Below are 26,993 nucleotides of genomic sequence, written 5' to 3' on the forward strand. Positions count from 1 at the left end.
TATTCCCACCATTTATATGTCTCATCACAACTTTATTTTCTCACATCAAACTTTTCACACAAGGCCCTACCTTGACCCTGTGGTTTGCTCTGATCATAGATGAGGAGAGAGCACAGAAACAATAACTGTGATGTTTTTGTTTTAAAAAGAGAGGCAGAGTTGTGGATTATTTTTTCATCAAAATATTGTCTAGAAGCTTCAGAAAACAACATTCAGTGGGTGTCTATGAACAATCTTCTAAACTCACTAGATCATGACGAATGCAGAGAAATACACTTGTGCAGCTACTACTGAATGTTCAAAAGTTGTCTATTTCTCAGATGCTTGCCAGATGTTTAAAACTTCACATCGGGCTGAACCATTTCAGAAAATCCATGAAACATGAGAAAATCTGAGCAAAACTCCCATAAACATTTTAAAGACTTCTGTTTGGTGAACTGAAAATTCAGTTAACCTCTCAGGAGTTACTGTGCCAAATTTGGAGATTAAATTCAATTATAGAGTGAAATGGGCATTTTTATTTCTGCTTTGAGTGCAAGTTGCACCCCATTGTTGAAAATTAAGTTGCTTCCAGAGCCTCCATTACAGTTTCAAGAAGAGAAATAATGGCTGAACTTTTCTGTACTTGTTGCCTATTAATAATGTAAGTGGCTCAGAAGGAGCTGACAGAACAGGGACTCAGATATGAGGCAGGTCACCAACGAAGATAAGACACAAACCCAGACATGTGAATGCACAGGAGCAAAACTCATTTTAGCCTTTCAAGCCTACAGTAAATCCATACCTGTCCATTTAGATACAATAAATCCCTTCCAAAGAGCAGAACTTCATTTTCAACAATAGACTATACAAATCTGAATGTTCTAAATAGACACTGTTCATGACTTCTTTTCTCTGCTGCAGTAATATCAATGTTCTTTTTTTTATCTCTGTCCTTTGTCTTGTCTGTTCTGTGTCTCTGTCACTAACACTGGGCTAAGGAAAAGCTCTGCAGAGCAGCAGAGGAACTAAAAGGCAGTCTTGGAAGACAACTGACAACATAATCTTAAACTAGAAAACCACTGCTGAGTATGAGTGTAAATGGACATTTCAAGTTCCAGAAGGTCATTCAGTGGAGAGGAGAGACTTTTAACTCCAGGCAGTTTGCTGTAGACACCAGACATTTCTTATCACATTGAGTTAATCAGCAATTTCTCTGTTTTTAAGGATTACAGACACTGATTAGCACAAACCTCTGGTTTTTCTCCAGCAGTCTGCCTCCAGAGCCATGAAAGCACATTAGTGTGGAATACTCACAGCTTTTTACCGGCTAGCTCATAGTTCAATGCCTTAGAAAGCCTCGGGCAGCCTAGAGAGGTAGCACGGGCAATCCAGCACTTCAGTAGCTCGGAAAGCTGCAATGGCAGCTGCAAAGCTGATACCACCAGCAGAAGCAAAGAGGGAGAAATACAGCCTTTGGTTTGCCTAATCCCTGCAATCAGAAGCTTTCAAACAGAAACACACAGATGTCTGCAGAAGGATTGCAAAGCCAAAGAGAAGGGGCCCCTCTCGGGTCCATCTTTTATTGGGAGAAGGGGAAAGGGGCGGACTGGGGGCGGGCCCGGGGTGAGCGGCCAGTCAGACACTGCTGCTAAAGAGTTTGGGTCACATTTGGTTTTGCCCACGCCTGGAATAAAGGAGCTCAGAGCACAAGGCAGGGACAAGTCCTGGCTTCTCTTGGCGAGGGGAAGGGAAGCTCGGAGGAGGCAGCAACACATTAGCACAGGAGTATTTCTGTCAAACAGCATCGTCCCACAAGTGCAACCTCAGCAAGGCAGGAGCCCAAGGCATGTGCCCAGTTTTTCACAAGCATGGAAGCATTTAATGCAGGATATTCCAAAGGATGAGCAAGGAAAATGAGGCCTGAGTTCTTTGTTTCCAGCTCAAAATAGGATTATACATTCTGCTTATGTTTTAATCAGAGATACTTTTTAAAGATATTTTATATTATTGTATTATTTTGTATTCTTTCTGCTGGGAAATAAAAACTGAAAATGATACACTTTTTCACTCATCTGCATGTTCCATCCTCATTAAGTGAACTCTGCTGTATTCTGTGCATTACTCTTGCGTAAATTAGAGTGTGAGGAGCTATGACCTTTGTTTCTCTTATCATTGGGAAGAAAATCAATGTGCCTTTTTGCCTTCATGCACACGTGCATACATGCAAAGGAGGTAAGCACTGGGTATTCTGATGCAGTCATTCCACTGTGAGCTGAAAGACTTGAGTCAAGAGACCATTAATTTTGATAAATAAAATTAAGTAAAGAAATAAAGAAAAACCGCGTTCAGTAAGAATACACCGATTGTAGGATCCTAGTGATCAAAACTCACAAAAGTCAGCAAAACTCTCAGCATTTTTCTGAGTGTGACATTTCAGCTTGAAAATTTTACCCTGACAAGCTGACTTAACAGCATGAAAAATTTAGAGAAATGTAGCAGTAAATGTTTTGGACTCATTTCAGTAAAAACACCATCAACAAAGTAGAGGCAGAACAGAGCCCCAGGTAAGGGAATAACCAAGAACTGTGTTTGTATGACACTGGCAAGAATGGGAAAGTGTTTCAGTTGGGCCAGCTGTAAAAAAGCCCAGTTTAGTAGCCAAGATATTGGCCAGGCTTTGGGAGGGAAAAATGCCTGAAACCTTCCCAATTTTACTAAAGAGTCTATAGCAACTTGAAGGCACCACGTTTCTCTGTGCCCCAAACCACACCTGGAAAACAAACACAGCACTTCCCTGCCACAGGAGGTTGTTGGGAAGGGAACAGGTATTGAATAAATGGTTCCAGCTTTAGGGAGACAGAAGAATAAGGAATGGACATGCCAAAAGAGGGAAAAAAAACCCAATTCTGACTAGAAGTCTTAAGTATTACAATTTATAGCATGAGTAGGCAATAAAACAGAGAGGGAAGGAATATATTAAATAGGGAGAGAAAGTTTATTTTGACTGGCATGTTCCTCTGCTGTAAGAAATAAATCTGGTTTTGTGAGAACTAATCCTGCTATACTGTATTTTTTGCCTCTGCTGCCAGTCTGCTGTTCCTTCACTGATATAATTAAAGAGGTGTCATAGGACCTACTTGCTTTCGTACTGGGAATAAGGAATAACTGCTGATACAAGCTAACAGCTGGAAGCATGTAAAATAAACATAAGCTAAGCTACTGAAATCACGGATCCTTTTAAAGAAAAATATCTGTCTGCCAATCACAATTTAAACTCACATACCATACAGCCCTAAAATAACACTTAGGAGGAATAATCAGGACTATATGTTATTTTGGGAAGGTAATGGATTAGAAAGATGCATTGTTTTAAATCAGTCATCAGCTGAAGGAGTGGCAAATCTTTAATAATGCCAAGATTGGTTTTGTAAGTGAATAAACCAGCAGAAAGCTGGCTGGGTGCACTAGTAATCTTCAAAGCTTGATTGCTTTTTCTGATAGCTTTAGAAAATTAGTGGATGAAAGCATGTGTAATATATCTGGTCTGAGTAAAACACTTGATGTAGTGTCTTACAAAATCTCTACTTGCAAAATTAATTCAAATTGGCTTGGACATGGAGTACTGTCACTTGGATTTAAAAATGGCTGGCTGAGTGCAAATAAAGGGTAATGAAAAATGGCAATGTATCAAGTTGGTGGGAGGTGTCTGGTGGGGCTCTGCAGGGATCACTGTTTGGTCCTGTTTATTTAACATCTTCATTAACAATCTGGAAGAGGGAGTGAAACAGCATGTTAATTAAACTGACACATAATGATAAATCAGGAATTGCTCCTAATGCCAGCACTAATACTTCACAAAAACACAGCGTACTACCAAGGTTTCTGGAAAGGTTAAACGTGGCAATACAAAGACTTTGCTAAGATGTTCTAATTGCATTCTACCTTTTAAAGAGAATAGTTTAAAATGCACACTAAGTGGGAGTCAGAAGCCTGCTAGCAATCCAGTAATTTAGAGCGTGATTGCCCACTGTATACAAACTCAAGTAACTGGAAACTTCCATGGAAAGACACAGTTTCTTTTTTCCCCCTGATGCTTGCAGTGCATTACATTCAATGTTAAAGATTAAGTCAGTTCAGTTCACTCATCCGATGGAAAACCACTATTTGGGGGCAGGGTTGTTACATCAGTTTTCAGTTTTTTCTACATTTCATGTTTTACATGACTGCTAAATAGAATGTAATAGAGGAAAGAGAGGGACAGGAGGAACTGGTGACAGGACTGCATCTTCTTGTATCAGTTAAATTGGGTGAGATATAGCATAAACCAGCCCTTTATGTATAGATTTATAGTTACATAAGACAAAATTCAGCATTTTAAAGCAGTGTTTCCACAATGGCAAGACACAAGTCTACTGTTAAAACATACTGGATTTCCTTTAATTATAAATACTTCTAAAAAACCGTCAGACAAGTAAACATAAAGTTGTTCACTGAACAGTGGTGAAAATTGATCAAAGACTACATAAGTCACAGAAAAGAGTTTTGAAAATAGGTTGGGATGTTAGTGCTCAGTCAGAGACACTTATTTCTGTTTTATAAACATGCATAATATAAAATGAGATCTTAAATAAGAGTGTTATTATCTCCCTGCTTTGAATGATTTATAGCAGCTTATCTGGGCTGGCCCTTGGGCTGCTGCACTGCATTGAATCATAAATGTAGACTCATTTTTAAAGGACAGTTTGATGCTACTTCCTGAAAGGTAAGAAAAAGGAAGAGAACTTTTAAATCTCCTTTACCGTACTGAGTTTAAATTGTTCTGGGAACTTGTGAAGTCCCCAGAAAACACAAGAGCAGTTTAGAGCTGTGAGAGTCTCACAGCCATAAAGAGACTTCCTGCATTAGCAGGAAAGGATTGTAAAACAATAAAGGGAAGGAGAGGAAAGCTCTGCAGGCCCCACACTAAATGCTTTGTCTCCTCAGCCTGTTGTTGCAGCAGAGCCCTGCAGTCAGGCAGGGACAGATGGAAGCCAGCTTCACCTGTGTGGTAGAGCTCTGCTCCACAAGGCAGCTCTGGGAACTCCTCTTCTTCACTGACTTGAACCCGTCAGGCTTTTCCTTTAAACCAAGCACAAAGCAGAAGGCAGCCAGAGCTGCTGCAGTGTTTTGATGCCATACTCATTAGGTGACTTTTGTCCATGAGCTAGACACTGACCCTCACTCATTCAGAGGGGTAAAACCTGAACCAGCTGAAGTCAACAGCTACACCAGCCTAAATGAGAACACAGAAACCCAAGTTAATTTGTCAATATATAATAAAATATAATGGACATACAAAGGCATTCAGTGTGCTTTAGCTGCAGTATATGGAAATTCTCTTGGCAGCTGTTATACACCCCTACAACTCTCTTGCAAGAGTATAGTGAAAAGCCACATAAACATTGAGGGTTGTTTAGGTGTCAGCTATTGTATTACACTTTTCTCAACTAATTTATTCTCCGTGGTCTTGACCTGATTGCCCCTATCCATTAATGGCACTAGTCTTGTTTCGTTTTATTTTTAATCCTCTTTTTTAAACATCTCTTTTCTCTTGTTGTTTGGTTGGGTTTTGGTTGGGTGGGTTTTTTTTATTATTTCCTTATTTTTTTAACGCCAGTAATTTGTGAAGCAGCTGCATTGGTCATGAACTACTTGCATTTTATTACACCTACAATGATTTTTGAACAGAAAGAGTCTGCTCATGGGAACACTAATCCTTTCATTATAGAAATAATTAAGCTCTTTTATTTGCAAGATGAAAATCTTTAGGGAACATATGAAAACTAGCAAAGAGCAATTTTTTTCCTTTTTTTAAGAGAGAAAAATGATGATATAAACAGACCTGCTAGTGTCTGTTAAACTGTGGCATATGGAAAGGCACACAAACTCTTAGAGAAATCTTTCTTCCACTTGGCTCAGGAAAAAATAACATGGATAACCTACAGAACTTTCAGTATAAAACCACAATGGCACATTCTCATAAGATGTTTTCCAAGCCTTTTCAATAGTAATATGCTTCTGTTCTTTTATGGTAAATGTTAACCTAAATGTTGTTATTCTTACTTTTCTATAATTATCTTTAGACTGTTCTTGTTTGCAAAACATACTCTTCCTCAGTAAACAAAGCTACTTAGATTAGATTTTTACTTACTTCCTGTAGGTTTTTTTGCAATGGTGCATTTTACATGTGGCAACTTCTGTTCCTAAGCCTCCCACATGATTTGGTGCTGTGCACTGCACTAGATTCACACTTACAGGATCTAGCACATCACCACTCGAATATTTTTGCAAACCTGCTGACATAAAAGTGTTGTCCAATCAGCAGATTTTGCCTCAGAAGAGAGAGGAATATGGGCCTATTCCTTTGCTGGTTGTGTCTGATGAGGATGCTGTCGGGGAGAGGGAACAGCCGGGGTCACTGAGTTGTGAGGAGGAGTATTTAGAGAACAAAACCCAGAAAACCAAAAGAAACCAGACTCCACTTTTAGCTCCTGCTCCCCAGACCAGTTGCTTTCTGCACGTCTGGTGTGAGGCAGGTGGTGGTGTGCTGGTTTGATGTCTTCTCACATTTACCCCTCCAGTTCTCTCCCCCATCCCACTCTGGGGGAGTGAGTTGGTGCCTGTGTGGGCTGAGCTGCTGCTGGGGTTGAACCACAACTGCAGGAAGGGAGGTGGAGGAAGGGCTGATCATTTACCATGGGATTATCTAAAAGGAGGCAAAAATTGAAACAAGTCCAGATAAGACGGACAGAGGAGAAGAGAAGATGTTGTGATTAATAACACCATGCCAAAGGGCTTAGGAAACATCCCTTGCTTAAGGTTTCTAAATAAATTCACTTGCTTGGGGGTCTAGGTTAGCTTTTACGGTGGAGGATGGTTGTACTGGATCCTATATTCAGAAAAAACTGGAAATAAAACTTCACTAAGTTACAAGGTTTTCTGTTTCTCATCTATTGATGTCAATAAAACGAGATTTTATTGCAAATTTGAGAAAGTGGCAGTAAAATGTCAGCTAAAATATGATGTTGATAGACATAAAAACAATGCACAATGAGGGAAAAAAAAATCTTAATTTGTATCTACAGTGTTGGGCTCTGACCAAGCTGCATAGAAATATGTTGCTGGAATTATGATAGACAATTCTGCAAACACATCAGCTCAGAGGCAAACACAAAGCAATTGAATTTTTAGAAAATGGAGAGAGAACAAAATTGAAAACATCATTGTTTTAGGGCAGGAATCCATTCTATGCTTTTGAATCCTTTGTGCATTACAGGTTATTCATATAGAAAAAGTAAAACAGTAAAACAGTACAAGATATAGTAGCATAGAAAAGTAAAAATGTGGGGAAGTATTTCCTTACAGCTAAACTGAAGAAGTTCTTTTTCCAGTGGCACAAAAGCCACCAGGTTTTTATCAAGGCCTGTAAGTCATGAGTGGCATGGAGTCAGTGAACAAGAGTTACATTTCAGCATTGCTGGAACACAGGAACCAGAGTGCATCAAAAAAACCAACAACTGGTGGCTTCGAAACAAGCAAAAAGAGGTAATTCTTCATTTGGCACATAGCTCTCAATAAAACACAAAGTTTAACAATGAAACTTGTTGCTTCCAGACTCAGGGAGTGTTAAGACAATGGGAGTTACAGCACTGATTAGAGGAACAAGTCAAAAAAATCTACCAGCACGGTGGAACAGAGCCCTTCCTTTGGTAGCGATGGTTAGAGGATGGTAGAGTATCACCCCATTACTGATAAATACATTTCTCCACGTGCTTCCTACTGGCCTCCACTTGGCAGCTCAACAGACCCTTGTTCTCAGCTAGACCCTGGGTTAGAGAGCCCTAATTTCTGCTGTTTCTGTTTTTACAGAGGATGGAGAGAAAATTTGCGTCCTTTTTTGGGGGATTTTTTCTAAAAGATAGAACCTGGTGTAATAAAATTCTTGTAATGAAATATTAATCTGTGTGTACTTCACTTGGGAAGTATTTTAAACTGTTAAACACTTAAAATTCAAACAGAAAAAAAATGCTTCATTAAACAAGAGCAACAACACTGGACACTTTATTGACAGTATTTTCTGACAGCATAGCTGCTACATCTTCTTGTCATGGTGAAAAACTAGAGAAGAGCAAAGGTTAATTAAAGTAATGCAAGCTTTTTAAAAAGCTCCTCCTAATTTTGGGCTTACCTTTTCTCTGAATGAGATCAGTGGCAGAGTTCCAGATGGGAGGTTGCTGATCATGGCAGTGAACACTCAATTCTGCAATTGTTCTCTCAAGAGTTTGTTTGTGTTCTCATGTTCAGAACGTTCAACATCTCATTTAACACATGCTTATTAAATATAATTATTTTCTGTCTATTTAAGTCAGACTTGTATTCAAATGTTGATTTGGTTGCTGGAAATCAAGTAAAACTCCAGCATCCAGCTGAGTTATCAACTGGGAGTGAATAGGATAAGATGCCACAAATACTGACCTAACAGCTTTTAATACCTACCCAGAAAAGATTCCCCAGTTCTGCTGTGTATAAGCTGCTGCATTCTGCTTTTGCACCTCCATTTACTATCCATTTGCAGGCTGGAAAAAAAAAAAAAAAAAAAAAAAAAAAGAATGAGAAAGAGCATTTCTGAAACCACATTTTGAGAATATCATTTAGACCGGTATTTAAACAGCTTTGTTACCTCATGGGTCAAATGAATCCTTTGATAACCTGGTGCAGAGAATCCAGTCAGCCTTAGGGGTACAGGAGTCTTGATCCCTCACTCAATGCACTGCCAACAAGGATAAATTGCTTTTAGGAAAGACCAAGGGCCTGGCAGAGACCTGTGGAGCCACGTGCAGGAGAGCAGGGCCAGAAGGGCTCAGGCTGTGCAGTCTCAGCTCCTTTCTCAGGCAGCTGTGGGTTCATCTACACAACAGCAGTGCTCCTCTGGCTTTGGAGGATTCCCTCTCCTCACAAATGTTTTTGTATTTTGGGGATTCTTGATGAGTACACATCACAGGGATGATCTACAGCAAACCTGCAGCTTTATCTACAATGGATCTCTGACTTACAGAATACAACGATTTCTGATACTTGGCAGGCTGGGGACAGGAGTTTTCTTCAGTAAACGATCAGCAGTCAGACAAGATCAGCGCTTTTGCTGTGGAGCAACTTGCAGCAAGATTTTCTGTGCCTTAACTGACTTCCAAGACACAAAGATGATTGTATCAGACCTCAAATGTAGATGAGACTTTCAAAGGGATCGCCAAAGAAGTGATAGCAACTACTGTTGATTCCCATCAAGAGCTGCACCCTGTCCTGACTGATATAAAGAGTACTTCCACAACCTGACACAACTGAAGAAGCAGCAATAAAAATCCTAGAATTCTTTCCTTTCTTTCAATATTCAATGATAGCCCGGCAGTTGTTGAGAAGAATACACTGAGGAAATGACTGAATTCTGATACAGAACATCATTATCTTACCAGCAGGAATATTTAAACAACTCATGGCAAACTAATGCAATTTCTGTATTCAGTATTGTGATATGTTGATCTGTGAGAGCAGCTGCCAGGGATACCTGCAAGGGCCTGGAGCAAACATGCCCAAATGTGGAGTTTCCAAGATACCATAAGAAGAAACTGCAAAGTTTAATTTAATTAAAATATATTCAAATAAACAGTAAATTGGAAAAAACTGGGAAAAGATGGTCTAGTGTAATCCCAAGACTCATTAGCTTTAGGCAAAATTCAGTATCAAGCAGTACCCAACAGGCAAGGGGTAAACTTAAATTGCTTGGAATTGCCTTTTTATTAGAGCAACTCGCTTCCCTTGGATACTCAGCCAAAAGACAGGGAAAGAACATCTCTTCTGAATCCTCATGGACAGTACATACTTTAAAACCCCATAGTTTTGCATCCTCCTGAAAAGAAAATATTTGTCTTTTTTTTTTCTTTTTTTTTGGTGGTGTGCAGATTCCCAAAGAAAAGGTGAATTCATCCTTCCCTTCCCCACTTCTGAAGGATGGATTTGACTGAGAGGTTCAGCTGTTCCGTTGGTAGTGTCAGTACATGTTGTTCATCAGAAGTAATTGCAAAAATCTCTACATAACCAAAACCAAAAAAGAAAAGTGTAAGCCTTAATAGAGTGTCCCTCTGAATATTTATCTTTCCATCCTTTCAGTCTCTGAAACTGCACTTGAGACACAGCAAACAGGTTTCCTGGATTCCTGCTGCCCAAGCTGGGAAGATTCTCCATGAAATTCAACATGATATAAAACCAGTTAGTGAGAGTGGCATTTTGGTACTCATTAACACAGACTACAAATGACTGCCAGGTACGAAAGAGGAGAGCAATTGATAAAGCTCAATTTATCCAGTGGCTATACAGGAGGTACTGTAAATGTGTAAGAATTGAATTTGGGCTCCAGACTTTCTGGAGGCTCTGTAACAGATGGAATGCTCTGCCCCTGTTATCTGCCTGAATTTAATAGACTGAGATCAGTATGATGCAGTTGGCTGTGCTGCAAAAGGATACCAGGGAGCTTTTTAAAAAACATCCCCAGGTATGCCACAGGTATATCACCAGGTCTGAGTTGCCATATGTACTCACTAGTGAATATTTTACCATAATTTTGTCTGCATTTCAGGGAATACTGCATGCTGTGCCTGTTGCCAGTGCTGTAATGTTCCTCTTTCCCTCGATTTCCAACATGTGTGGCATGAACAAGAGTCTCCCATCCTTGCCACCCATGTCATTCTCATCATACAGCCAGCAAGAAGTTCCCTATATCTTTTCTTTACATATTCCTGAAATGACAATCTCTCAATGACAGCATCCTAATCTCCAGTGAGATGTTACTGAGTCCATTCTTAATACCTGACCCAAGTCAGTTTGGATCATCTGATATCAAGGATGCTACTGGATTTGAGAAGAATTTTATGCCAAGAATATAGCAGAAAACAATAGAATAAAATCACTGCAATTGAGTCCAAATGTTGAGATAAAATGAGATGTATTAGGAGAAATGAAAGTATTAGGAGAGTCTGCACTATTGTGACTTTCTATATGAGAGTCCTTACATGTGCACATGAATTTCTCCTGGTTCTTAAACAAAACCTGAGTTCTAAAGACGTTGTAGGTATCTGTAGTTTTAATCACATGCTGATGTTTTCCTCATGAGCAGCATGAAGAGTAATCCCAACTATTGTCCATCAGCCTCTATCCTACTCCAGGAAGTTTTTATTCCATCCCTTGCTCAGAAATGTCAGATTAGCATGCATATCCTAACATTTGGAGGAGCAGCAGAATTTATCTTTTAATTTTGGGCCCTGAAAACTCCCAAGATAATATTTTTAAATTATTGCAAGTCTGAGCAGCTATTTCAGGAAACACAGAGAAGACAGTATTTCCACACCACTTTGTGAGAGAAAGGTATTAAAGCCCTTCTAATCTTGCCATAAAAAGGTCTAAAGTAATATCAGTGTCACAATTTCAAGGATTATAAATTGCTATCATGGGTTTGCCTGAAAATTCTGGAATTGCTTCTTTTAGCTAAATAACGGTGATGGAATTACAATAGAAGTTCAGCCCAGCTATTGAGTCTTTAAATGGCTGAGAACTACTCTGAAAAAAAAGCATCTGCAGCTGCCTTGCCTGCTCAATAATCTGTGAATTTATTATTTTGGACTAAGAAATATTGCAGACTACTTGGACAAATTAATCATTTGATAATTAAAGGAAAGACAAATATACTCTCTAACGTACATAAAAGTGATTTAAGAAGAAAAATAGCAAATGAAAGCACAGATTTTATTTTTCCATCTTAAAATCAGAAATTAAAATATTTTTCTGGAAAAATTCTGCATTTTGATGGATAATAATGTTTTTTCAACATAATTATGGCAAATGCTCTTAAATAGCAGTTAAAAAATAAAAATCAGATTGAAAATGTGATTTCAGTTGTGTTTAAGGAGAATTGATCAGCTGTTCAATTCCTGAGAGTGAAGAAACCATTGGTTTGTGATTCCAATCTCCTTTGCTTTTTGCTTATCTGAACAACAGACTTTAGGAATATCCTTTAAATGTATTGAGCTACCTTTTTATCAAAGTACGAGGAAAGTCACTATATTTATTCTCTGATATAATTCAAAATAGGAGGCTAAATTTTCAAAAATGATAGGTTTGAGTCTTATTTTCTTTTTCTCCTCAAGCTTATTTTAATCAGTTTTAATCTATTTGATTGATAGAATAACTTATGGTTTTAAGAAGGAATTCAGCCTCTTAGTGTTTTTTAATAAGAAAATTTATCATCTGTAGAAACAGAAAGTATTTTAATTCTTATCAAGAAAATGAAATGGAGTGGAAAAAAGAGCCAGGTAACTAAAGGCCTGAGGGTCAATAAAATTAGTATTTTTGAAACACCCACAAAATCAGAAAAGGTTACTGCTGTGCTTATGGATTCAATTAAAATGACATATTTAAACAAATAGCAAGATGTAATGTAGGAACAACAGCATTCCAGAGAACCAGAGGATACAAAGACCAGGAATAAACTCTTATTTATTCTGAAAATCTTTGGCAGTGAGAAAGGGCCACTATTCTGCTTTAACCTGTGGACTTGAAGATTGCTTCATTTTGTGTGAAGGGATAAAGTTAGGGAGCTGAGGATGCAGAAATGTAACCTTCACAAAATTTTATTTTGATAAACACCTCAGTTTATCTTTCTATGGCAGACTGATAAGAAAAATTAACATAGTTCAGCAGAGTGCAGGTCAATGAATGTGTTCGTGCAATGAAAAAATGAAAGAGAGTTTGTTCACAAAGTCTCTGCTTTCCCAAGGCAAGTGGGAAGAATAAAAATAATAATAAATTCTCTAGTCTGAGAATTTCATTAGAAAAAAAGGTTACATTTCTCTGAAAAGTACATAGGTAAAGAAAAAGCATAAAAACTTCTATATTAATAGCAAATGAACAGGAGGGCATCATGGCCAGAGGAACATGCAACAGTGACTTGGATTTAAGATGAAGAGTTTCCAGAAGGAGGTTAATAATTATATTAATATTGGAACAGTAAATTCAATTTCAGGGATTCTGAAGTAGCAATGAATTTATGTTATATTGAATATTAATAAAAGCAAGAAAGAGGACAAATATAACTACAAAAGACAATACTGAGGACATTTTGGCTCCATAGTTGAAATTGGCAGACATTAGGTCACAGAGGAAAAGGAAGAGTCCATCCAGTGACAACATATCTAGAGAAATATGGGAATTGAGGTGATTTTCCAAACAAAAACCCTGCATTAGTCCCAGCAGAGAGAGTTTCATTTTAGTTCCCAACATGCAGCAGTAAAATGTTCAATACGAGGGAAGTCTGCTGTGTCATGTTTATAAAACACACCAGCTTCTGTCATGCAGCCAAACCCAACCAGGCTCCACAGCCTCTGAAGAAATTAAATCTCTGAATTCCATAGCATAAGTTTAGTTTCTTTCCTGGTTTTTCTGTCCTCTCACACACAAAGGAGGAAGATCAAATACTACATTTATTTCAATCAGGACTGGAGTGTCTTTAGAGATACATGTATAATTTACAGGAATTTAAATTGTTCTGAGGAAAGATGTGCCATGTTGCCTAATTAAAAATAGTGGCCAAGTTCTGCTGGACGGTGAAATTCTGCAGGAATTCCTTTGTACTTCAGGAATCTTACCCAGATTTTCTTGTCTAGAGGATGAGATTTTGACCAGACCTTGCAAAGCAGTTGTAAAAAACCCTAGCATGTATCTCTTCAAGTTTTGTACCACTGAGAAACCCAAACAAACAAAAATCCACAAACATTCCCTCTCCAAAAGACAAAGAAACAAACAAAACAACAAAAGCAACTACAGCCAATCCAAAACAAAGCCTCTGGAGTATTTAGTACTTGCAACTGTGTTTATGTTGGGGAATTTCTGAAGATGATACAGACAGAAGATTAAAAAAATGCAATTAATGACATGAAGGTGCACTAACGTTTCAGCTGACATTTTCATACATGATTTATACTTTGCCTACTACTCAGATGATGGATCAGTCAAACTATCTTAGCCTGAAGCACAAAAAAAGTGAAAATGCTGTATGTCCTCTGGCTTAGAGCTTTCCCTGGGGTGACTTTGAAAGTGTTTTCTATACTTGAAGCAAAAAGTAAAAAGTGGAAAAAAAGTAGCTTATATAAAGACAGGTTTAAAAGAAAACAAACCAGCAGCATTTTAATTTTTGTAAATGTTGTGTAAACTTATTGAAGGAACTGCATTTGAAATAAAGGCCCCTGAACTCAGAATCAAGGTGAGCAGCAGCTTTATCTCTAAACTTGAACAAAAGTCTGTTATGGTAGGATTGTTTAAATGCCATGGTTTTGATCTTGTTTGACTACTTTTCAGACTTTAGGGTATTGATTGGAAAATAGAAGAAAAACTAGCTTATATTTGGTAGGGAAATGTATTGATCAAAGTCTGAGACCAACAAACTTCAGCCTGACCTGCTGAAATTACCAAAAAGAGAAAGGACTTGAAAAAGAAAATAGGATGCAGAGAGAAAGATGGAAAATGCCATATTAACAAAAATAAACTTCCTTCTGCTCCTCTGGGAATAAAGTTTTCTAAACTTCCACGGTGCAAAGCAGCAGCCAGGTGAGGTCAGTTCCTGGGGTTAGAGGATGCACAGAGCTCTGATCCTCCCAAGGGAGCACTCGGGCTCTGGTGGCTGCGTCAGAGCACCCAACGTCAGGAGGGGACAAAGGCACTGCCCCCCTCAGAGAGCCTGCAGGGAGGAGCCCTGCGAGTTCCAGGTAGAAAGAACAACTCTTTTGACATGGGGGTGCTTCTACCAACACTCATCCAACCCAAACTCCAATTTGTTAAATCAAGAGAGTGGGAAATATCCACCTTCATTGCTGAAAGGAATTCTGTGAAGAGCTCTTCTGCACATCCAATGGCTATCAAAGTTCCATGGAAATCTGAGTGAACCAGAAACTTTTCCCAATTAAGATCAAAGCTGAAACCGGCAGAAAAAAAGAAGGGGGGAAAAAGAAAAGAAGAAAAAAACTGAGAAACAAACCCTGGAGCAATGAACAACATACCAATAGAACTGCTGAAAGCATCAAGTAAAAATCAGTCTGTTTTTTGCACAAAATCACCAAGAGTCTGGGTCCATTCAGAAAAGCATTAATAGAGTGCAATTTTTGGTGTAAAGATGTTACAGTCTTTTGCTATGAAAGGCTTCTATGACATCTACGACAGTAAAAAATTGCAGAGGGAGGAATTCTGCAATTCTGTCAAAAATATGCATTGAAGTTTGTGTCTTATGAGCAAACAAGGAAGAGGTCTTTGTTACCAGATGAGTTTTTTAGATTCATTTTTATGTGGTGTAACTTTAATTAAAATGAGGGGTTTCTTAATGAATTTAAAGATTGACTATGCAGCAGTGAGATTGTTTTGGACTTTTATCAAATGCAGATTTAGCTGCTTCCTCATCTCTTTGGGGATTCAGAAATTTTAAACCAGTCTGAAATTTCTTTAGAAGTCTTTAAGTGTATTTTGGTAACATTATTAATAGAGTGTCTTTAATTACTGGGTGCTTTCAGTGTAATTATGGAAATGTTCCTGGTGCACAGTATTAATTTCTTCCAGTACTTGGAGGTTTGTGCACTGCTGTCTCACACATTCTGATGCTGTCCACAAACACAACCAGACGGGGACTGCAGACCTGGTTTAGAGGGAGAAAGAAGCTCAGTGATGAGTTTAACTGCAGTGCTTTCTCCATCCCAAACAAAAATATCCTGTCCAGGAAATTGCTGTGTTTATTTGGGCAGTGGTCTCCATTAAACTTTCCCAACCTTCCCAGGATCTCTTGTTGGAAGATGTGACAAAGCTTCATCTATGTTTAATGATAAGCAGAATTTAGCAATAGCAGAATACTGTCCAAGTTCCTGTAGGACTTGGGAAATGCATTTTTATCAATTATGAATTTGATACAAATATAAATATGTGAGTTTATTGTAACCTTTCCCTCGAACTCTTATCTAAAGCTTTATTATTTCCTATCCCCAGAGGCAAAATAACTTACCTGTGACACTTGGCACATTTCTGGAAAAGCCACCATCAAATCACCTGAAGCAGTTGTTTATTTACATCCTGAGTTTCAGCCCTGGAAGAATTGTCAAGCCTGTGATTGTTTATTCTGTTTTAGGAAGAGAAGATTGAGTGGAGATGCACATGAGTCTTAATGCTTAATGAATAACTCGAATAAAACTTCTGTTGTAACAATCAGGGGTTTTTTTTACTCTTTCCATGTGCAAAAGAGAAAAAAGTGTGGGTTAGGTGTGAGTTTGTTTGTTTGTTTTTGTTTGAGGTTTTTTTCATTTTGACTTAGAAAGAAAATAGAGGGGAGTAAGCACATTCCTATCAAAGAAGCCATATATAAGTCCCTATTACAACCATCACAAAGGGACTCTTGACCCTAAGTTCTAGCGAAATTAGGAAAGAGAATTAAAAAAAAGCAAAGATACTTACTCTCTATTTCTCTGCCTTTCTATAAATAGGTATGTCACCAATGCAGATTTTCAAATTCACAGTAGGCAACTGGGTAGAAGATAATGATCACTGGAATATCAGCTCTCACTTGGATTGTGGAGATTCTGTTATTTCAAATCAGCTGAGGAATTTTGCACATGCACTCATAATAATTTACATTTGAGCAAACATGTGAGACATTTCCTCCCAATTCATGGACTAAATGCAAGGCAACGACAAAAGGATTTCATGCAGGGTTTTAAGGGAGGAGCTGACTTCTCTGCTAGTTGTGTAACTGCAGCATCACTCTCAGATTATCTAAGGTCTGAGCAAATACGACAAAAGAAGTTCTGCAATCATTTCTCTCCAGCACTATTTACCCAATTTTAAGGCTCAGTTTTCATCATTTGGCTGAGCAGCTTTAATGGAACAGTCACATCCTTGGAAATGACTGCATTATCCTCTCTCCATAAGTCACCACCTATCAAACAAGCTACATTAATAAATTATATAGATCCTGAATAACAATTTCAAATGAAAATCCATTGATTTGAGCCATCTCCATGGTGACTTAAAGCATTTTACTGTGCAGCCATGGGCAAGGTGCTCCATGACAGTTCTGTGGATAGTCCTTCATTAGTGACTGCTGGGATGAAAACCTGTTGGGATAGTAACACAGGGATGGCGATTTATTATTATTTTTTTTTAATATAAAGGCTGCAAACATTACAAAATTCATAGCTAGAGAAATCATACCAAAAGGAATGCCTGGGAGATGGGCCTGATTGTCCCACTTCCCCTGTGTATTGACATATTGTGAAATTTTGAACTCTGATTTGTAAAGCTGGGGCTCTTTTGGGTTTCTTTTTCATATGGAGAGGTAAAGCAGAACAGACTCCCCTGTGGCCTGAAGACAATCTGATATTCTCCAAAACCACTTTTAGCCCAATCCCCCAATCAGTTGTTATGATCTATAAAAACAAGAATACCTCCTTACCTTTGGAAGAGTTTAATTAGCAGGAAATGTTACATTTAAAAAAGATAATATATAATTTAAAACTTCAACAAAGGTGGACAAAGAAGAAGGAGAGAGCAGGCTTTGTAGATCCTTAAAAGCATTTAATATTCTATTCATCTAAAATTAAGAATCAGACTGTGTAGTAATAAGAGTTAGAAAAGCTCAAATGATATCACTGACTAGTTTTGTTCTCATTCTCTCAATGAAAAATTGTTCCACTGGCTGTCTACAGCTTCTTGTTCTCTGAATTATATTTTTAATTAAGACCTGCACTGTCATGCCTAAGAAATTCGTTTGTCAAGGATTCTTTTCTTGCCATTTCTAAGCACGTTGACAAAAATTATTAATACATAAAAGGTTTATAAATTTTGTGATTTGGGAAAGTATTTAGAGAAAAAAAAAAAACATGAATAAAGGGTTGTTTTCCCTTTAACAAACATTCCAAAAATTCAGATTCTAGACTTAGAAAAAATTCTGCAGAACCACAAGATGTCTTTTGGGCTGCCAACAGGTGACAGAGGTGTGTTCACCGTGAGGACCAAAACCAGGCATTATGTTGATTTCTCAGCTTTCCTGTGTAACAGACCTTGTATATAATTGTGGGAATGTCTCAGTAACAATTCTCTTGGTTTTTGAGGCAATTTGCTAGTGGAATAAATATGCAAGCAGAATTCCTTCACACTGTTTTGAACAAAGACCCCGAAGGTGTTTGTTCTTGGTACGGATTGACTGAATGTAACCCAGAAAACAGAAATGAAACAGAGAAATTAGGGTTAAGCCTGGTGTTTAAAGTGACATACAGGCTGTGCAGGCTGGAAGGAAGCAAGTCTCCTTATCTCACTTGTGATGTAAGGATGATAACAGATCATCTGGAAAAGAACCTATATCTGTGTTTATTGCAACACAGCCAGTCTGAAACCATGCAAGTTAAGTTCCTCCTGGTTCCTTATGGATGCAAAGTTGAAGGCAAACTTACCCAAAAAATTGTGATTTGGTAAGTTTGAAAAAGATTGGATGTTTTACTGCCAATTCTGATTTTTTGGGCATTTGTAGTTTTGTTTCTCTGCCTCCACGTTTCTATTTATTTCGTTTTATTCACACCCTGCCTTCCACATTCCTTTTTTTTCTGAAGTTTACTGGGTTTTGCCCCAGCCCTTCCTTCACAGGTATCATAAGAGTTTAAGTGGAGGGCAGAGCTGTACCAGTCCTTAGTGCCTCCATTGGCAGCAACGTTCCCAGAGGGAACAGAAAACAGCAAAAAGTGTTTCTTTGGCCTGAGCCAATCATTGCCAGAAGTATCTTGGCCTAAAGATCCACCACAATTTACCCACATTCTAATTCTACCCTATTAATAATGAATGGCATTAATTATTCCAGCAAGGTCATTCTCACAGAAGCCTTTCCCAGCTCACACCAAACCTGGCACTGGGATGCCCTGGCAGCACCATTGACACCAATTGCTGCAACATCCCCTGGATTTGGAAAGCTGCTCCCTGCTCATGCACCAAGAAAAGACTTTCAAACCCCACAAAACAAGACAATGAAGTAAACAACCCGAACCAATCACCACTCTCCAGGGATCTGATCAAGAGCAAAGCGAAGCTTTAAACTCTAAATATTTTCTTTCTGAAGGATTACTTTCAGAATTTGGGTTCTCAAAAGAGCCAGAATCACTGCTATTCCAGAAGCCTTAAATACAAATATTTAGTGAGGCAGAGGGGAAACACTGTGAGATCTATATAAATAATGATAATAGTAATAATAGAAATTCTATATCTATCTATTTATCTCTGTATGAATAATGATAGGGGGAGAAGGCAGGGAACTGAAGGGGAAAAATGGAGGAGGAGAGAGCACCTGCACAGGTAAATAAATAATGGAGTGTGCAAAATCAAACAGCATAAATTTCCTTTTCCCCTCCTCATTCAGCATTTTATTTACTCTTTTATTTTAATTTTATTTGCTAGTCTGCACCTTCAGCAGCATACAGCACATCCAAGACAGAGGAATGCTGCTTTGGCCAATACTGGACACCACAAGGACGATTAAACTGCCAGGTCCAAAACCACACCAGCTTCATTTGAGCCACAATTTACTCTACCTGACATTCTTATGTTGATCTACTGTTGATGCAATCCATAAATGCAATCCTCAATTTCATTTTCTGGGGCTCTGTCTGTTCAGCTCAGTTCATAAACAGCTCTCACGTTCAAATCACACTATTTATGTAAGTTTTGGGGCCGAGAAGGGAGACACTTTCATTTTTCAGGAAATGCCATTAAAGTTTCCTGGGCTATAAATAAAAGGTGAAAGATAATAACTGGAGTTGCAAATTCCTTCTTGGTATATCCTTCAAGACAGTTTGTTTTACTTTGTCACCAAGTTAAATGAGTTCAAAACCTTCACCTAGTAGTTCAAAAACCAGAATTATAGAAATGGATTTAGAATTCCAGTTCAGTAACAAAACGTATGCAGACAGAAACCTAAAAGAGTTTAGCTAAAATCTTTTTTTTTTTCCCCACAGTTTTTCTTCTTTCTAACCTTCCTACAGCATTAGTACCTATTCAGCAGTTAATATTGATCTGAAAAATTCCCCAAAGCTGCAACAAATATTAATTGAGCACTTAAAAGCAGATTCAGGTACTGGGAAGAAAGGTGTTATAGAAGACAAAAGTACATGAGAAATCCAACTTCTTTATGATTCCATCAAACCATTCAGGAAATCCAGAAGTCTGAGACTTTCTTTAATTAACTTCAATGAACTCTGCAGAATTACAGAAGTGGAGATTTTCATCCCCTGTTACTTACTTGATACTTTGTTCATTTTGTCCCCAAGATTTCCATTTCATTTACAGAATGAGCTGAAAGACACACAGTAAATGATGTAGGGTGTTGTGGGGAAAAACCAGCACATGGGTATAGCTCTGGGAAACCAGAGTCTGTGAGACTTCTTTAAGCAACCTTCCTCACAGGAAATCAGTAGCTCTGTGGTGATGGGTTTTTCCCCCAGGGCCTGGACTTGGTTTCTGTGAAAATTCAGAGCATTGATTTAAACACATAAAATTCAAGTTTTCTGAAATTAGCAAAAGCTTTTGTTCCCAGTGTCTTTGGTTTTGACTTTCTTATCTGTGAAGTGGAAATAGGAGCCTTCAGTCTCCAAGGAGCAGTATGAGAAGGTATAAATCAAATGAATGCTGAGAAACACCTCTGCATTGTATTGATGAGAGCTACGTCACAGACAATGGAGTGATGAACAGTTCCTTCCCCACACCAAAGCCCTCTGGGATCCAGTAAGCCAGGCAGACAAACAGCAATTAACAGTGAGAATTAAATGAAATATTGAACCTCTGCTCATTGGGTGAATTACATTATCTTGGTGTCCAAGACAAAGCACGGGTTTTGTGCTAAAGATTGCCTCTGTGTGTGTAATTGCACAGAATCCACTCACACAAGGAAGCCCAAACAAGATTGTACTGGAAACATTAATTTTGCTGTGTGATAGCTTTTAAGTATATGCCTTTGCCACCTTTAATTGTATATTGCCTTTTTTTTTTTTTTTTTTTTTTTTTTATTCCCCTGGGCATATTTAATCCAAAATTACAATTACCTTCAGTAATCATGCATAATTTTTTGTCTGGAATTAAGCAGTACCAAATTGCTGTTCAACAACTGAGATCATCTCACATTTGTTTCATCCGTATTCTCCCTCAGAATAAAATCAGCAGTAAACAATTCCAGCTTAATTACCCAAAATGTGTTTGCACTGCAAATAGTTTCCTCTGCACTCCCATTTTTCCTCTGCTGACGCCGGCCCTGAGCAGAGAGCAGCAGAAACAATTGATCAGCGTGGGGATGGCTCCAAACAGGAGATAGTGTGCAGTGGGAGATGCTGCCCTCACCAACAATTTCTGCTGCCCCAGAACAGGCAGCCTGGGATAAAGCTGGGAAGCTCCTTGGAAGGATTGGAAGGATGCGCTCTGGGATCCTGCTGACAGAGCAGGAGTCTCTGCACTGAGCAGGGATGTTCTCCAGAGCATCTCACACACGTTTCTGAGCAGACAACTTGAGCCCACCATGTTTAACAGCACTTAAATGCTCACCATGCCTCAGGTGTCCAGAGTTTATCTGGGAAACGCAGCTCACCTGTCACCTCGTACAGAGTGCCATTTATTTTCCTCAAAATTAAAGGGAGAGAAACTGTCCCATTATGTTTGCAGCCCTCTAATGCCAGAGCTACCTGAGTCTACTCCAGCTGCTCTGAGCCACTGAGCAGCTTTTATCAGCAGTACCTGGTGTGGCTTCCTGTGGCTCTGCTTTGCTGTGCATGACTCTGCACAAGCCCAGTGCACATCAGTCACAGTGCCTGTAACCCCCAGCCTGCCTGCATCCTGTGCTAAGGAGGGGATTTAAGGGATAACACAGGAAAGACACTGAGCCAGCTGAGCACTTGGGGATTTTTCAGTGTTGGAGAGCTTGGGGTAGTTTTGTGTGCCTGTTTGTCTGCCTCAACATTTCAGCTCAAGTGTTTATTCTTAGATTAAATAAAATATAATTTTATTTTCTCTGACAAGCAGAAAGATTTTAATCATAACATTATATAATATTATGAAAGCATGGGAGGGATCTTTTTTAATTAATGCCCTAAAGTGCAGTTCATTCTTCTTCAGCACATCTCAGGGAAAGCTTGTCATTTTAGCATGGAACTTGTGAGGAACAAAACCTTGCTTGTGTTAGCCCAGCTAATCCATGCAGCACCTGATAACATTTTTTCCTCTAGCCCATACAAGTTATAAACTACCCACATTAAGTGAAGCTGTATTTCCCAATGAAATAATAAACAGAAAGAGTTGGCTTGATTCAGAGGTTTTCATGCAAACCCAATGAGAGCAAAGCTCCTGGCACTGCTAGTGTTAAACTGCAGCCCAGGGTGGAGGCAGGAATGGCACAGAAGACGTGTGGAAGTGGAGTGCTCCATACACAGGCCACTGGAAAAGTGTCATCCAGGAGTTCATGAGGAACAGCTGCTCTAAATGTGGGACAATTTCAGTGTAGCAGCAAAGTCAGATATTGGTCCTGCTTAGTCAGCATGGCAATTAAAATATTCACCAATAAAACAACAGGAGTATAAATAAAACAGATTATAAAGCTGGAAGGCAATTTCACATTAAAGAAAAAATCCAAGTAGAGTCTTTGGGAGGGGTGATACTTAAGTTACAGGAAACAGATGTATTCCCAAAGGGGTTTGGTTTTGTTTTTTAGTTATAAAACTATAATGGCATATTTCAGAAACTTCAAGTAATTACTGACATTTCACATCTTTAACACTTGCTGGATTTTTATTATTTGAAATTATGTGCAAATTTTGATCCACAGTAATTCTTATACCAACTCACCAACTAATCTGTTCTTGACCAAAGCCAGCTGTTCCCATTTTGAATTATTCTGGACACAACTCTCTCTGCTCCACAATAGAACTCAGTGTTTTCTGCTCTGATGTATTTTGTTCTTCAGTTGACAGTAGGGCTTGGGGTATGGCCATAGCCAAGGACTATAATAATGAGAGAGACCAGAGCTTAGCTACAAACCTGAGAAACCTGAGGACAGTTCTGTAATCCCACAAAATGCTTTATTTTCACTTGACTGCCCTCATATGCTACGACAAGAGATACTGAGTCAAGAGATCCTGGTCCCTCCCTCTGGAACAACAACTACTTACCATGAATAAATCTGTTGCAAAAGTCTCGTCTCACCAACAATTACTTGCCACGCTTTAATTGACTCCTCCTCTTCATCCTGAAAGTGCCACAGAGTGAGACAAAGCCCTCACAGCTTTGGAAAAGATAGCAGGGGCCAAATTAGATACACACAGTGCCAGAGGTAAGGGTTGAATCCATCCATGGATAATTTGTGGACTTTCTGTGAAAGGGAGGGGCCAGGGCCTGACAGCAGCAGGTGAGCTCTTGGACACAGGGAGGAGTAAAGGTGGGACGAACAGTGGCTACAGTAGTGATCCTCAGTTGTAATGTGGAAGGAGGAAAGAAGATTAAGTTCTTCAGAACCAAACTGATGATCTCAGATCTGTAAAATGAAGACATTAATATATAAAATTTGAAGATGGTTTGCTGTCACGAATTGAAGGAGTGTGGCTTGATGGTGTAAATTAGTTAAAATCCGTGTCCTGAAAACGTCAGATTATGTACACTATACACCCAGCAAATCTTGTCACTGCCTGCTTTTCCTCCATCTGATGCAAAGCCTTAAAAATATGGATATGCTGAAATCCACAGACATATCTTAAAACCTACACAGAACTTCCTACCAAGCAAGGGTTGTAAAGTCTAGAGGGAAAAACCTTGGCAGGTTTTCTTAATCTGTTTTGATGTTTCTGTATCAACCAAATTAATTCACAAAGAAGGAGCTAACACAGGACATGTAAGCAACCTGCCCTCTAAACATCTTCCCCAGAAAGAGATGCCTCAAAACTGCTTTGGAAGTAGCAGTTTTAAGACACTTTATTTGGTTGTTTTTTCCAAATGGTGTAAGAACACGGGGCAATAAACACTCTCCAGTGAATACTATTTGGAGACACATTAAATATAAGGAATAAGCTGCTTAAGAATTATTTTTTGTCTCCCAGCTGAGTTGAAATGTAGTGATTGTTTCTTAGTTCTGCTTTCTTGTGAAGAGCAGCAAAGGAAAGACAAGCAATTAATACTCTGAGCAGCAGAAGTAACGAAAGCTGGCCTTTTGTGAGTTTATGCATCACTCCTGATTTATTCTGGTCCCTCACATCTACAACCCATCCCTTTATAATTCCTCAATCTCCAGCTGCCTCATTCCCTCTCTCTTCTTTTTCCTAGACTCCCAGCCCATTCCATGTGTATGAACAATTTCTTTTTAGCCTGCTGAGTGGCATCTGCTCTGGTTTAGTTTGCAGCTTCACACACATTGACTGTTTAGCTGGCTGCTGCTTCGTGATTCAGGAGAGGCATCACCTCCAAATTAATGGCAAGGAAAATAAACAGCTTTGGAGTCAGCTCATGGCCGAGCCTGTCGTTCAGACCTCCACAGGACCCCATGCCTCAGATCTATATCTTGTCAAATGTGGCTGGAATTGGCCAACAAACATCAAAGTCAATGGATTAAAAGGGATGAGGAACAAATAATAGTGATCAGGAAGCCAAGGAAAAGGTTGTATAATATGTAGAAAAGGCAAGAAAATATACTGGCTCTTTTTTAGACAGCACACACACAGTGAGTGTCTGATTCATGAGTAACATAAATCCACACAGACACATTTTAAAAGAGAATGAAAAGAAAAACACTTCTTGGTATTTGTTTTCCTGTATTCATTTTTTTCATGGTTCTCCACACTTCCAAATTGCTAATTGGAAAGCAAACCCCCTCCTCCTTCCATCTCAAGGTTTCTTTCAGACAGGTATTTGAATTTAACCTCAATTCCTTCCTGTGTGATACTCACTTGAGTCACACAAGTAGGACTCAAGTACATGCTGAAAGGTACATTTCTAAGTAAAATGTGTGATTCTCTATGTTAGGATGACATTTCCAGTGGTTCCCTGGGTTGATACTTTGGTCAGAGAGTAGAAACCTTGAAGCCCAGTAAAATAAAACATCAGCCCTGAAATAAAAGTAATGAGGTATTTGAAATCTGCAGAGCATTTTCCATTGACTTCTGGGTAGCTCAATGTTTACAAATTCGCATTGAGATGTGTTTTCACAGAGAATTATAGAGATAATACATTTTTCTTCATGCTTATATTCTTGATAAGGGTTTTTAACTGAAGTTACAATCAAATGCAATAGACTGTCTACCTTATACACACCATTTATTTTACACATTTTCAGAACTAGGAATTCTTTCTGAATACCAGATGCAAAATCAGTAAAAATGCCTCTTTAATGATTGCCAATTGAGATGTGTTCAAAGTGGTTTCAATCTCTCATCTGCAGCCTGGCTGCTCATTCTGTTTGATACTAGCACTGTATTACTAAAATTTCCAGCAGTTTGCTATTTAGCGAAATTCTGGCAGCATTTTATTGCTCCTGAACTCTATCAGAATTAACACCCACTTGTGCTATTAAACTTCCAAGATAGAAACATTATCTTGCCCTAAAGTCACTGAGAATTAAATAATACACAAACAAACAACCTGTCATTTGAATACTGGAATAACATTTGAATATTTTCTTGCTGGTAAGCAGAGCTAAAAGGACTGTGTTTGGCTTAAAAGCATTTTGGTACATTCAGGGGACACTGGGGATGACAAGGACTAATTTTCCTGCTAGTGCTGTCTCACTGACTGGGGGCAGGACAGAAAGGTGGAATTTTTCCCAGAGCAGCTGTGGCTGCCCCTGGATCCCTGGCAGTGTCCAAGGCCAGGCTGGATGGGGCTGGAGCACTCTGGAATGGTGGAAGTTGTCCCTGCCCCTGGCAGGGGGGTTGGAATGAAATGGTTTTAAGGTCCCTTCCAGCCCAAAACATTGCAGGAGTCCATGAAATTTACTTTTTCCCAGATACAAGACACACAGACTTTCCCCTTCTACCCAAGGACAGAGGGGCAGGCTCCAGCTCTGTGAGGCAAATCCCTCTGAGCCCACCAGGACATTCCCACCAGGGACCATCAGTGCGCAGCTGAAGGGTGGGGCCAGCGAGGGGCAGGAATCTCCCAGCCTCGGATTTCTCTCTCCTGCTTTGGTTTCCCACACCCACCTCAGCTGCCCAGGGATATCACAACAGAAGCAATCACATATGTGTTCTTCAGAAATTGGTTTTGAAAGAGGCTCATTGCAGATAAACCAAATCGGTACCAAGGCCTCCTGTCCCTTACATCTGTTATCTGTTACGGCAGGAAAGACTCCTCTAAAGATTAACAAACCTTTCAAACAATAACGTTCCAAAATACTTATATGAGCAGTTCTATCACACATTTTACAAATGGGAAGACTGTAAGACATCATTTGACAAGATTGTATAAATGTATGCAACTGCTGTAGAACATTTACCCTAAAGTGCCTCTTCTAAGGACGTGCAGCAAGTGAGCACTGAGAATAAAAAGAAGCAGAAAATCCATCAGTCCAAAATAACCACATCAAAGTAAAATTTTATATTAGTCCCACCCAGATTGCAATTTCTGGGAAAAAAATACTTTGGAAGCATCAAACTGAAATGACATTTTGGTCCAAAAAGTTACTGGAAGGAAAAGGGGGGAAAAAAGTGGTTTAGAACTACTCAAGCATCCAAATTATCTGGGGTTTATTCCTATGAGAAAACCTAAAAAAGTTCTCTTCATTTCCTTCACTTGGTAGTGTCCTCCCAAACAGGTAGTAATCGACATTTTAAAATTGTATAACCTGAATTCCAAAACCTGTGGTGGGAAGGCATGTACAGAATATTACCATGGAA

General features: G+C 38.9%; 1 long non-coding RNA gene across 5 annotated transcripts in view; it reads right to left on the minus strand.

Annotated features, from left to right (window-relative positions):
- Positions 1–13,410: 13,410 nt before the first annotated feature.
- Positions 13,411–26,993, minus strand: part of LOC138110178 (uncharacterized) — a 35,549-nt gene continuing 21,966 nt past the window's right edge. The window contains exons 3-9 of one of the 5 annotated variants that reach the window (XR_011150809.1): positions 23,286–23,362; positions 22,963–23,117; positions 21,317–21,382; positions 20,378–20,595; positions 16,552–16,620; positions 16,106–16,219; positions 13,411–15,034 (exon numbers count right to left, since the gene is read on the minus strand). This is a non-coding gene — a long non-coding RNA (uncharacterized lncRNA). Of the gene's footprint in view, positions 15,035–16,105; positions 16,220–16,551; positions 16,621–19,581; positions 19,863–20,377; positions 20,596–21,176; positions 21,383–21,468; positions 21,617–22,962; positions 23,118–23,285; positions 23,363–26,993 lie in introns of those variants that run through there. The other 4 variants (XR_011150811.1, XR_011150807.1, XR_011150808.1 and 1 more) reach the window with 4 other exon arrangements.

Source organism: Aphelocoma coerulescens, chromosome 4A (assembly GCF_041296385.1).
Source record: "Aphelocoma coerulescens isolate FSJ_1873_10779 chromosome 4A, UR_Acoe_1.0, whole genome shotgun sequence".
NCBI lineage: Eukaryota > Metazoa > Chordata > Aves > Passeriformes > Corvidae > Aphelocoma > Aphelocoma coerulescens.